Source organism: Macrobrachium nipponense, chromosome 40 (assembly GCF_015104395.2).
Source record: "Macrobrachium nipponense isolate FS-2020 chromosome 40, ASM1510439v2, whole genome shotgun sequence".
Lineage (NCBI taxonomy): Eukaryota > Metazoa > Arthropoda > Malacostraca > Decapoda > Palaemonidae > Macrobrachium > Macrobrachium nipponense.
In genome coordinates this window covers 29228528-29243527 of record NC_061101.1, presented here as the reverse complement: position 1 = coordinate 29243527, position 15000 = coordinate 29228528, and the positions used below count along the sequence as shown (strand labels likewise).

At 35.8% G+C, this 15000-nt stretch overlaps 1 pseudogene; it reads right to left on the bottom strand.

Moving 5' to 3' along the window:
* Positions 1–15000, bottom strand: part of LOC135212208 (C-type mannose receptor 2-like) — a 91646-nt pseudogene that overhangs the window by 12845 nt on the left and 63801 nt on the right.

Genomic DNA, 15000 nt, shown 5'->3' with positions numbered 1-15000 from the left:
GGATTGGTGTTTCTTGTAGTTTTTATTGCATATTACTAGTTCGGTTAATGTTCGGTAACATAATGGATGATGTTATCAACCTAAAAGCCTTGCTTAGTAAACTGATCTACTTAACTTTTTACAGCATGTGCCTTTTATATATATATATATATATATATATTATATATATATATATATATATATATATATATATAATATATATATCTGTGTGTGTGTGTGTGTTTGTGTGTATATATATATATGTGTGTGTGTGTTTGGTAATATGTATATATATATATATATATATAGTATCTATATATATAATATATATATATATATATATATATATATACTATATGTAATTTTGGACGGAGCATATAAATTTATCCACATCGAAAACAAAATCACTTAATAAATGACTTACTGTAGAGACCAAGCCAAATTGTGTCCGTCTTCGGAATTTGATTGCGTAGGAAAGCATCCTCGTCCTCGCTATCGAGAACGACAAGATCAGCCCCAACTGCTTCACACTTATCGAATGCATCTTGCCACACGAGCTGTCACTCCTTTCCGTGTTGAAGTAATAGCAGGACTGCTCGAACTGCTGTCATCCGTACACACAGGCTCCTGAAATACCAAAAAATACTTGGAACTCTGTATGACGGTTTTCTTCAACGAGGCTTAAGACGTTTCTCTTAAGAGAGAAAGATATAAAGTCAAACTTTACTGCTAAATGTTACTTTAAATGCTGCATCAAGAATGAGCCAATTGTGCCTTCACAGGAAACGCATCACTTTTCTCTACTAAAGCAAGAATCTCCAATAAGTTTCTAATCAAGCTGCATTTTGTAAGTTACTGATAACAATAACAGCAATCATTGTAAAACAGTGACTTTAAAACGCTTACAGTTAAAGAAAATTTACTATCACTTATTATCTCACTTAGCAAGACATATACATATTTCACCATGTGGAAAATAGCGCTTGATCATAAGGTAGAGCAACAACTCACCTTGAGGTTTCTTGCACAGGTAGTGATGGTTGTTGGTCACCTTTTCAACAACCCAGGTACCATTATTGTTATCGGGGTCAACAGCAGCGGATCCATATCCTTTAAAGGACCTAAGAAAAGTAATGTAACGTAGGTCGTTACATTTGGTCACAGGTGAACAGTAGTTTATCAAAAAAAAGCTCTGACATCTTTTCCTTAGAGCAGCGACTCGGTAACTTTTTTCCTCAACTACGTTGCAATATTTTCTTCAAAATATTGGTTTTGGAAATTATAGTGAATTACCTCAAATGTTGCTGTTCTAATTTTTTATTTATTTATTTTACACATTTAAAAAAAATTTCTGGTGGAAGAACTCATGCTTTTTATAGAATTTTATGTAATTAAAACACTCGCATTTTGACAGAGGCTCCATGGTGTTGAGTAATTAAGGATGTCTGCGTAATCGTAAGCAACATTTGTAAGGAAATTAGGACTTCCTCTGCTATCTAAAATATTAAAGTCTTAATTTAGTGTGAATGATTTAAGCCCTGAGTCAAGTTTGTCTGTAAAGTAGTGCGAAAGGTCACGTTGCTTTCTTGGAAATACAAAACCTTTTGGAGGATTGTGATTGTAGGCCTGACATAGTTAGGTCTGAGAAATGTAAGTTTCCTTTCTGTGTACTTGAATATTCATACAGTATATTACAACACTTAACATTTCCCTGATTCGGCCCAGTTCTTTGTTGTTAGGGCTTTAGCTACTGTGATTGGGGAAGATGAGTATAACTGAATATTATAGGGTTCACTGCATTTTCCTGTAGAACTACATACATTTTCCAACATTCGTAGGCTGGTAAGACGCCAAAATTAAACACCAAAATCAGGAACTGGGTTTCATCTATTTGCAAAACTAGAAAAAAATGCTATAAATAATGTATAACACTTGATCTCATCATGAAACCAGTGAGAGAACTTTCAGTATAAACAAGTGCTATGACCTGAAGCTACTAATAATTCCTAATGGCTATGAATGTACAGATTTGCTGACTTTACATTCTTCATGCACAGCTACAGCAAGAAATGGGAGATGTAACTGACAATACTTGATCTTGTCATGAAACAAGCACAGAGCTTCAAGGAAAACAAGTACTGAACCTGAAGCTACAAATACTCGCTATGTTTACTGACATCCACGCAAGTGGTTGGTGTGTTTAGAATGCCTTTATGTTTTAAATACAGCATATGCATTGAAGCACCTAGAGTTATAACAGAGGCGTTGCCATGAATATTCTTTTAGAAGACCAAAAGTCAGGAATTCTGTGTACGAAAGTCATGGCTTCTGAGTATTCTTGTTGGGCGAGGCCTCAGCGACCTAAGCAAGGATGTTACTTGGCTCTCGCTGGGTCCTCTCATGTCTTCTAAGGGGCGCAATGGTTCTCGGTGGGTTGATGCCACTAAAGCAATTGCTTTTAAAGAAAATTGTATATATATATATATATATATATATATATATATATATATATATATATATAATATATATATGTGTGTGTGTGTGTGTGTGTGTGTGTGTGTGTGTGTGTGTGTGTGTGTGGTAATCTTCTTGGGAACGAAATGTTCAATTGTATTCCACATATAAAAATTTAAAATCCCATTTTTCCCAGAAAATGCCCAATAGTTTCATCTCCAATGGACCTCTTCTTGGAGCGTTGATAATAAACGTTCCAAGAAAAATGTCCATTGGAGGACGAAACTATTGGGCATTCATTTTCCAGGAAAAACTTTAAATTTTCATTTTCCTAGTGGAATATGATTGAAGTAACATAGTATCTCCGTGCCTAACAAGATTACCAGTAATATATATATATATATATATATATATATATATATATATATATATATATATATATATATATATATATATATATATATATGTATATATATATATATATATATATATATATATATATATATATATATTTATATATATATATATATATATATTTATATATATATATATATATATATATATATATATATATATATATATATATATATATATATATATATTAGCGTATGTGCATGAGGTACATTATTTTAATTTTAATTGCTCTCTCTCTCTCTCTCTCTCTCTCTCAGTTTATAATTATGCTCCAACGCACATCGGCTTAACATTGCGTTACAAAAAGTTCCTCCAGATTCAAGTTCAACCCAACCTTCAAAGTATTTGAATAAACCATCTTGGAGTCTCCACATCGTTAATTCATCCCATTCTCTGGATTAACAAAACAAACCTAATTGCATATGAAAGTTTGTTGATACCTTAAATACAGATATACAACAGTAGTAAAGAATCTTGAAGCCGCAGGGTTTTTGACATCGGGGCCTTTGAAGTTCGCACGAAGGAATGATACGAAACGTAGCCTGTGAAATTCAAGATCTCCGGAGACTTTAAGGGGAATTCGACATTTGTACATTTCTTCGTAAAACTAGAGGTGGTTTCAGGTTATCACGCGTGAGTTTCCCATTATACAGTGATATTATGTCATGCGACAACTCGCTCTTTATTGCCGAAAATAAGCAGACAGACAGACGTATTTCGGTTTCCAGTTCAGACTTCGAAAACTTATTGATATTTGGGAACGTTCCGTCGAAGTTTACTTAGAAACCTTCAGTAAGGGAAATCTCTCTCTCTCTCTCTCTCTCTCTCTCTCTCTCTCTCTCTCTCTCTCTCTTCTCTCTCTCTCTCTCTCTCTCCCTCAGACATTTTTGTTTTTAGGTGCCTTTAAATAATCTAAAACTGCAAAATTTTCTTTTGTTTATATTTTCGTGAGACTTATCCGTTTCTGGATTAGATTTTTTAAAGCCAGTATCCTTATCCATGTTGTGTGTAACCTATCACTAAATACCTGGTGTTTAATTCACCTTTTACGTTAAATTCCTGACCAATGAGTAACACTGTCTCTTTTGTTATAAGAGCATCGTAATTAGTATATAATCTTTTTTCTAATAATTCATTTAAATGATTTCGCGACATGAATATTCCATCGGATATAACTTGAAATAAAAAAAATAGTTTTGAAAGCTTATCGTTACTTACAAATCAGGTTGGTCGGGACCCCATTGTGTAAATTGAGACTCACAGCCGTCGATCCATTTAAATTCACCTGGATGGTCCTGCAAAAGAATCATTTAGAATAAAAATGTATATTCTTCATTTTAATAAAGTAATAAACGAGGTTTTATACTAGTAGTACTCGACCAGATATTAGGCCGCTTAGCGTCAAGCGCTCTTGTCGAATTTTGCAAGAACGGAAAAGTTATGAAGAAATAACGTCAGTACATCAGGCCGCTTACGGCGCGTAGAGAAAGGGGTGGAGCTTAGACACTCGACAATGAGAGAGCTCTCAGTCACTTGTTTGGATGTTAGAAAGGTGCTGTATATTTTTTTGGTCAGCGCTCCACCGCAATTTTTGTCTACCACGGTATCACTTTATTGACCCCCGTGGCCTTAATATGGCCAAGAGGGTGATTTGAGTCAACAGATAATAGCACAGATATGTGGATTGACGCACCTGATCTTAAACAAAGCTGATATCGGATCAACTGGGTATGGGCAGGCGAACGTTCAGTTCGACGCTGGGTTGCCAGTTTTAACGAAGGTGGCAACCATGAGATTACGTCTCAAAAAAAAGTGCCCTGGTATGCCTAAGAAGACTTCTGGTCGAAGTTTGACTGTTCTCAAGCGTCGATTAGAAAGTCATTGGCGCTAGTGGGCCCAGATGAAATATTTCTAGTTCCGCCACTGTCAAATATATATACAAGAAATACCATTAAAAAGTAAAGAAAAATCTAACGGAACACAAAATAAGTCTAAATTCTTATACGTCATAAAAAAAGACAAATGAGAAGTATCAATTGAAGTCCCTGGCATTGTTCTCAGATACTATCTGCTTATCAGGACTTTGAATCAATCTGTACTTTTTCTTTTTGCTTTCTAGCAAGCTTCCCAGGAATAAGGAAAATGTATTTTAAGAAACTTTTTTTTTTTTTTTTTTTAATTTTTTTTTTTTTTTTTTTAATTGGACCGTTTCCTTCCCCACCTCCCGGCGGCGTCATCTGGATTAGATTAGAAGTTGACATGAAATAAAAGAAGAAATATTGAACGATGCAAAGGCTGGATAAGAGAGAGTATCTGCGAACAATGCCATTGACTTCAATCGAAATTGCATAAGAGTGAAAATATGGCCCAAACAACATATAAAGAGAATTATAAATGCAAAACGTTTATCTAGCTGATCGTGGAAACGACAGACAGTCCTTGAAACGGTAACATCAATGGAACGCAACCACAGCAAAGATTTGTTACGTAAAACGATGATACATCTCTATGGCAAACGAGTCTCATCAAAGACAGACGGAGTTCTTGAAACTTGAATTTCCCCGGGCACTGGATACTCAAAAGTAAGTCATAACGTGTCCGCGTAGCTCTTTGGACAATCGGTGCGTAATTTGTTTAAGGAATCAGCTACATAAACATATTGTGTTAATTCGGTTGGTTGGTTGTGCTACGCGACGCTAATGTATTCACCGGACTAGATATCATTACGCTGATTTCTTAGTCCTTCAAAAGAAAATGATGTAATGCCGACATCAACAACAAATATTTTTTCACTACTAGTAATAATCCGTAATGATTTATACAGTACTTGACTTTATACTCCACGACTCCTTATTCTTCTCTAAATAGAGTTAATATTTATGATAATGAACAGGATAATAATGAGGACGACGATGATAGAGAGCGGAAGATAAAATTATGGTAATTAAGGGAATAAATCCACTGCATAATAAATTACACAACATAAATATAGCTAAAAAAGTAAAAGAGCAGTTATGAAACATTTCAGTTAAGCTGCTTTCTTATACATATTCACGCTGGAATCGAGGTTAAATTCCCATCTATGAAAGCCTCTTCAAATTTGCCTCTCAATTTTCTGAAATAGAGGAGAAACCGAGAGAGAGGAATGGACAGACAGGCAGATTAACACACTTTCTGCATTATCTATTACTATTAATAATATGTTTTATCCCAAAGGAGTAAATGGTTACATTACAAGAAGTACTCTTGTAAAAACTAGTCTGCCTTTTTTTATAGTCTATCAACCGTTTATCACCCGAGATACACGAATTTCCATTTGATGGTCATTCAGCTATTTACTATTTGTCAGAACAAGATTATTTTGTAAATGGCGAAGCCAGTGGAACATGTGTCGACGCGCCCTGTTAGACTAAGCATGAAGGTGATATATAAAAAAATAGAAAAAAAAGTGGTAGACCTTTTCTTCTTAAAAGAGGATGGTTCATAAGCCAGGAGTACACAAGGCCACTCTGTGGCGCCACATTGTGGCGTCGGTGTGTGACTGATGTGCTTCCCATAGGTTTTAATTGTTTATAAGTTAGGTTGAGCATACGAGCGTCTGTGGCAAGACGACTGGGAAGCCACATCCCCGCACACCGGCGCCACCCTGGAAATGCTGATTGTTACGTGGGAAACATAATAATGGATGTTTGTTGCATGTAAAGTTCATGGACTGAGAAAACATGAAAAAATGACTTGAAATTTGAAGTAACAGCGACGTAAAGTCTTCAGGAAAAATGTGAATACATTAGAGCAACGAGAAATTTCATGTGGAAAAACTATGTTATAAAATAGTTTTCGCAAATTGAATTTTATTTATTTTTACCGTAATGATAAAAAGCATAATGGAAGCATTTACTGAAATCATTTCTTTAAATTAAGCATTTAATATTATCAAACTTGATGACGAAGCCAGTGTATATTAGAATCCTTGACTTGAGATATTTTCTATTTTTATACAAGAACACATCTTTGTACATCCAAGAAGCGAGAGATTGCATATGGAAGACAGATAAAAGATGCGCACTTCATGTGGGAGGATTCGATTCACTGCTGGTAGCCTTCAGTGCGAAGCGGCCGAAGCTTTCCCCCGGAGTATGGAGCTTATCCTAACATGTATTTTGATTGTTTAATTATCGCACTGTTGCATTGGTTGTTTGTTTAGTGACAGGGGAACGAATCCGGGATTCTGTTGGTTCGGTGTAAATGCGGTCATGTAGTATACATACGTGCTTACATATAAATATGTATGTCACTAAACAAACATGGCATTTGCCTTTATATATATATATATATATATATATATATATATATATACACACACACACACACACACACACACACACACACATACAACTGCCATGAAGGGAAACTGAAACAACGGAGTGGTTACTAGCCTTTCGACACAACGGTCCTTTACTGTAAAGGACCGTTGTGTCACAAAGCCCTAGCAACCACTCCGTTGTTTCAATTGCCCTTCGTGGCATTTGCATGTATTCATATATTCATCACTTTCCATCTCTCGTGATTCAGCAATACATACTATATACTATACATACTACATACATCATACAGACACACATATATATTATATATATATATATATATATATATATATATTATATATATATATATATATATATATATATATATAATTGCGTGTGTGTGTATGTTTTATGTACCCTATGATCATTACTCACCTCTTCGGTGAGACCAATCCAAACTCGGTCATGGATCTCGAAGGCAAAATCCGTGGCATACTGCTGCTCTGCTGATCGTTGGATGGAAGCTAAGTTGGCTCCCTCTATTTGGCACTCCACCTGAGCGTCATGCCATGATGTCTCGTGAGTTGATTTCTGAAGTAAATTGGAAAAAACGTTAAGTTATTTACTAACATTATTTATACGTTGGCACTGGCCGTATAATAAAGTTTTATGAAGTATTTAATTCTATTTTAAATATATCTTTATATTTGGATATTTTTTCTTGAGTTCTTAATCATTTTAGTCTCCTTTACTGCCGAATTTCTTACATTCTCTTTTGTGCGTTTTCTACAATTAGGAAAACACAGCATTCTCTCTTGCTATCTGATTCACCCAGAATGACAATTAAAATTGGCTTGTTTTTTTTTTTTTATATAAAAGTTATATTTTTTCTAACAGAAAAGACAGAAAATGAAAACTAAATAATTCAGTGGTTTGGGCAGATTATTGCTTTCTTACAGAATATGTAGACTTTCTCGCCCGTTCTGTTAAAATGAAAATATATTTTCATGATTTATTAATATATCCAAAAACACTGCCAGTTAAGTTTATATCCCCATCCCAACCAGCGTGTTTAAAAATGATCTAGACAGAATAAGTAGTGATCTTACCTTATAACAAAAGTCAGACATTTCTTCCCACCGGTTTTCGTAATCGCATGGAGGAGGAATATCTGTCAAAGGAAATCGTTGTTAGTAAAGGAACAAAAACAGCACTGAGAAAACTTCTTGATATAAGTGTTTTGCTGCTGCAACAGAAATCTTTGATTATAAGGACAGTGATATAACAGCCAACAATTAAAGTAAAAATGGCAGCGAATATCCTTAAACTCACATATGGGCCGGTGGCATATGAAGTGGAGCATTTTGCTGCAAGGTTGTTTTAGCAGCGTTGAGTCGGTGGTTTAGGCACAGCGCATTTTCCTGATCCTGACCCGTCCCATGGCCTGATGGTGTAAATGAATTCGTAAGAGGGGAAAGATCCTAGGAAGAAAGTTCAGCTTATAATTTGGTGATGAAGATCAATAGGAAATTATGTAGGATTTTGAAAGATTTGGTCACGAACAAGTCCGCCACGTGATTCGTCTTAGGTTTATCAGAAAAGAGTTCCCCCGTATGCCACTAAATACCATGGCCTCTGACTTTCACTTATTAATGTATTTCACATCACATAATGTTCCTTACCTCGACCACATCCACTTATATTCAAGACACCATGTTTCAACATAATCGAGATACTCAACATTCACATATTGAACATTGAAGCTGATCCCGACGGGATAGATCCAGAGCAAAAACGAGACAGTGGTCACTTCAGCAGATGAATCGTGGATGAACTTCCTATGCACTAAACTTTCACAGCATCAGTCTCTTCACACACATAAACAGAAGGCTCATCATTCCCTTCTTTCTAGCACACACGCTCTCACCTCTAGGATATTAACGCCCTTTATTTCCAATACTTGTAGCAGCCCACCCTTTATCCAACTCTTTTCTAGATTCCACTCTTTAAAATTTCCTACAGTCCATTCTTTTCGCCAGCTTATCGTCATCCGTTCTTCTCACATCAGTAAATAAACTCAATTTCAATTTGCTCGGGTTCATCTTGTCACCTAGACTAACACTTATTAACTCTGCTTCTACATATTTATGTTTCTCACCCTTCCAGCTCTTATGAAGCTACATGCTCTAGGCAGTTTATCTCAACAGCTTCAAACTTTTTTCATGTATTCACATTCAGCATCCACACTTCACTTCCATAAAAGGAGACTTCACTCAACAGTCCCCCTCAATACATATACCCATCATGAGTTCCAGACACTCTTCAAGTATTTCTTGCTCCACCCCTTTTCTGTGGCTCAGTTGTTCTCACGTCCGAATATCGTCCATTATATTTACCCGCCTGATATTGTATACATATCAATTGCTCCCATTCATCCATAGTCCATGATAACATTCATTGCATCTTTCTCCTGGTTTCCATTTATATTCACGCTGACGATTACTTTCAACTTTTCTTGCTTTGTAAATTTGTTAAAACTTTCTGCAGTTTAACTTCCCCTGTTCCCAAGTTGCAATCTTCAACTTTCCCACACTTCATTCATTACTCATTTTAATCCCATACCTTTGCACTTATGTCTAATGGCCTTTCTCTGAGGAATAATAAATGAGACCCCTGTGCCGAAAACTTACCAGCACCAAGCGCTTCAGACAACTACACATTTTCCTTTCATCACAGGGAGTCAAAATGCCCCGCACTTTTTGTCTCACATTATTAAGGATTCGTGTTGGTCATTAATTAATCATTTTTCTCCTCAGGTTTCTGTCAGAAAAAACCATAATTCAAGCAAACGGACATTTCCTGTTATAGGTGAAACTATCAGACCTTTGTATGTTTTCTCGATAATTTTAAAGATAATTGCCAGACACAGCTACATTAAAAGTTTAGTTGTAACGCTCTTTCTGAAAAGGTAGCAATAAAAACTGATAGACTTAGATCTCGAAATCGTGTTCTCCTCGTCGTCATTTAGGGAGAATAAATGAGCATATGAGAGGATACTCACAATATCGTGTGATTGATCGCATGTGATTCTCTACCCACACGAGGTACCATTCAGTCCTTGCACCTACCCACATATGCGAATGCTCGCCAATCAGACCTGTTGCTGCTACCTCTTCTATATCAGTCTGCGTGAGGGGAAAAGTTAAAGTGACGTTTAAGTTCTCAAGATATCTAAAGTGTCGCCATTAATTTTTTCATTTTAATTTTTTATGCATATCTTGGTGGCGACATCATTTAACAATTGAAACCTCTCTCTCTCTCTCTCTCTCTCTCTCTCTCTTCTCTCTCTCTCTCTCTCTCTCTCTCTCTCTCCTTTATGAATCGTATCTATGAGCTAAATTAGAAATACTAAGAGGATACTTACAACTAGATCTGTCGTTTCCAACTTGGCCAAGTCTCCTCCGTGACTTGTGCAGTAGCTACGTGCATCCGAAAACGATCTCAGTGTTCCGTAAGAATGAACACGAAAGCATTGGCCAGAATTGGGTCGGGCTTTCCAGCCCTCTGGACACCTAGCAACCATTTCTCCAGTCCCTGCAATTATGAAATACAGTTCTTCATCAGTGGTCTGATTCCTTCCTACAAAAATCAAACTATATAACCATCTTCTTTTATATCAATTTGAGGGTATATTTATGATAATAAAATCCGAGAGGGGAGACATGACACAGCCACCAACCCCTTGCAAACTGGTTTGCCCGCCCCGCGTGGGGGCTGGGTAGGTAGGGGAACGGTAAGGTACAGGAGACGCAGCCTCGGGTTCCAGCGAGCGCCAACCTCGTAAAAATATAATGAAATCAAACCATCCTCACGAATCTATCGTTTGTGAGGTGATTTAATTGTTATATTATTAATTATCATGCGACGATTACACCTATCGTTAGAAATTTGTTAGTTGGGTGTGCTTGGGAATTGATTAATGCCAAGAGGTATGAGAGATTACAGTCACTCTCAAAGGTCCACTAAGAAAATCTGCCACCCCTTGTCATCTCAGACCGGTGATGGCACCAGAAGACGTAAGTAACCTGATAAAATCGTAATGTGAATATGGTAAAAATGGATTGTGAAACTCCTTTATAAAATTCAGCATATTGAGTGGGAAATACGAAGAACACCAAATACACCCGTGCCATAAAAAACGTTTTACATTTCCGTTCTCTAACCCCATTTGATATCTCTCAAACCTCACCTACCTTAGTCCTAAGAGAAAATAGGTTACTAAATTAATGTAATAGAAAATTAATCGTATTCCTTCATTTCTTGTTTTATGTTTAAATATTTAAAAACGCACTCATGAATCTACAAATCTGCTTATCCATTAGCGCATTTAAATATGTAAGTAAACATCATGGTTGCATTGTTGCAACCTTTGTGAGTTTTTGGTATCTGGAGCAAGGGATTGGATGTCATCTAAGTGATTGTTTGCTTGACGGTAGTTTCCGGTAGTGGGCTCCTGATTATTCAGTTTGGCGTTTAAACGTAATCAATAAGCATTTGTTTCACTATTACAATTACATGAGGATCAGGTAAACACTGACCAAGAGATTCTATTGTACACATACGTACACACACGTACACACATGTATATATATATATATATATATATATATATATATCGCATTAAAGCTACAATGTCCTTTAATGTAATCTTCTCTACCTCAGAATTAATAATATTTTCATATATGTTAACTGAAGGGGAATTTTTAAGTGACAATAATTTCGTCGGCTCCCGGGCGCAAACTTAGGAACCAAGAAATCAGGACGTACAGTGAAGCGCTTTTGATCACATAGCTACCACATGGTAGCTATGTGGTTAAAGACGCTTCACTGTACACTCGAAAAGAAAACTGAAGATACAGTTTTCATTAGCTTTCGTTCATCGAATTTCACATTTGTTTTTACTGAAAAGACATAATTACGCTAAATTTAATTTAGAATATGAAAATACACTGCAAATTATATCAAATTTGTTAAAACTGCAAAACAAAACCGTTTCAGATACTTAAAAACACGATATATGTCCGAAGTAATTGGAATTTCTCAGATGGATTCGTTCATAGAGATCTGGTAGATAGAATGTGAATTTCTGATTGTAGTACTATGTATCACGACGACAATATATACTCGTTTTCCTTCATGAACGGGGAGATATTAGTGTATCATTGTAAGTGGTGAATGCAATTATTTTTAGCTTCTACAAAACTCATGTTTGTATTCCAAAGCGTTTTAATGTTAGCTGACGTCAATGGCAGCCAATGTTGCTAAGGCTAAGGTAGGTTGAGCAAATCTAGTTGCATACGAACGAGCGTTTTCTATGATGTGGAGAAGCCCCTAGAACTTCGAGCGGGGAAAGCGCAAGTCACTGGATACTGGTTTACGTAAACGGATTTCACACTTTGATTACTTTGACGTTGACATGGATCGAATGCTAGTTGCTGTTTACAAAGATACCGTCTTTAAACATAAATCTTTATCAAGGTTAAAGTAGCATGTCAGCTCAAAGATGTTCTGGCTATATCCTCCCATTACAAAGAAGTTCGTAGTAGCCTTCAGCCCTACACGACTGCATTTCTTTGCTGCGAGGTTGAAAGATCTCCCAACACATCAGCATTATTTGCACGATATAAAACTTTAATTGCCTGTGCAATACATATTGGGTTATTTGTGGTAATAACTATTTTTACTTAACAGCTTTTTTCGGGAATTATTTGTGGATGAAACCCGATTTTGTTTCAAAAGTACAGATTATATCAAGAGAGCAAGAATGACCGCAGCCTGTGTCTAAAAATTTTCCACGTCTTTTTTACAATCTTTGAATGTTATGGCAAATGTCGAATGAAATCAAGATTAGGGTATGAATTTCTTAGAGAATTGACTAGAATATTATGATCCTTCAAATTTTATCTAGCATAGTGCAGCACGATCTTGGCAGTCATATCATCCCGTTTCCCAGGTATCTGTGCACCGACTCACCGCTCTTCATTCTGCCTTTCCCCGTCACAAGTCCGTCACCAATACTATAATTTCTCTCTCTCTCTCTCTCTCTCTCTCTCTCTCCACTTCTAAAACATACTTTAAAAATATATATTACCACTCAATCTACCAAAGAAAATATAATGAAATTAAGTAGTTATAAATAGGCCTAGGCTTTCACGTAAGCAGATTTTGTTCTCTCTCTCTCTCTCTCTCTCTCTCTCTCTCTCTCTCTCTCTCTCTCTCTCTCTCTCTCTCTCTCTCTCTCTTTTAAAACGCATTTGGAAAAATATTATCACCCAATCTTTCAAAGTAAATATAATAAATTAAGTATCTCTACAGATAGGCCTATTCTTGTGCCTCTCTCTCTTCTCTACTCTCTCTCTCTCTCTCTCTCTCTCTCTCTCTCTCTCTCACTCCAAGTTTTAAAACACATATGAAAAAATATTATCACTCAATCTTTCAAAGTAAATATAATGAATTAAGTATCTCTATAGATAGGCCTATACTTGTGATCTCTCTCTCTCTCTCTCTCCTCTCTCTCTCTCTTCTTCTTCTTCTTCTTCTTCACTTCCAAGTTTCTCTCTCTCTCTCTCTCTCTCTCTCTCTCTCTCTCTCTCTCTCTCTCTCTCTCTCTCTCTCTCTCTCTCTCCCCACTTGTGAAACATTTGAAAAAAAATATTGTCACTTAATCTCTCAAAGTAAATATAATGAATTAAGTATCTCTATCGATAGGCGTATGCTTGCGCGCTCTCTCTCTATCGTCATAATATTTCATTCTTTACTGTATTGTTCCTCACGATTTCCACAAGTACTGACCAAATTTTGAAACACTTTCTCTCACTGTTTAAGAGATCCGTCTTCAATTACGCATTAATGTTACGTCAGTTGAGTGTCAAAAACATTACGCTATGATTTTGAAGCTCCGCCCCCTTTCCTAGAGTTGCCAGGTGTGGCATTATTGAACACTATATGTCCGAAGAGATTTAAAAAAACTGTATCTTAACATTCCTTCCCGCCGAGTGTACGTCCTGATTTCTTGGTCTTTGGTTCGCGCCGGGAGTGACTAAATTATTATCAACTAAAAATTCCCCTTCAGTTAACATATATGAATATTAAGTCTGAGGTAGAGCGATTAGATAATAAAGGATATTTGTAGCTTAATGCAAATAAATGAATCACGGTGAAGTGACCAGATTCATAGTATATATATATATATATATATATATATATATATATATATATATATATATATATAATATATATATATATATATATATATATATATTTTATATATATACTACCATATATATATATATGTATATATATATGTATATATTCATCTATAAATATATATATTTATATATGTAAGTAGTATATATGATTTAATGACTGAAGTTTAGATTATTATTGAGGTCCTTTACAACTATGTGATTTAAGTCATATATTTGTAAAAGTGCGACGAAGTACGGTTTCTAAGCATAATGTCATCTGGAGTTCATTTTCTTTTTGTCAGTAAAACAGGAGAAAGATAACGCAACCAAATCTGTTCCGAGCCAGCTAGGAAATAAAAAGGAAAAAAAGATCAATACTATTAGGTCATTGGCCTTCCCATTGCTAACGAGGAAACCTAATATTTGAAAGAGACATTTGAACGGAAAAGATACTGTTTTTAGGCACAAAGTTCCTATCTAGTTATAACATTTCCATGTATATAATTTGTAACAGTTTTGATGTCGGTCTCCAGTTATTTTTGAATGCTTCTCTCGACGTATTTGATAAGGTGGGTCTAATTACTTACTGAGGAATTCAGTAA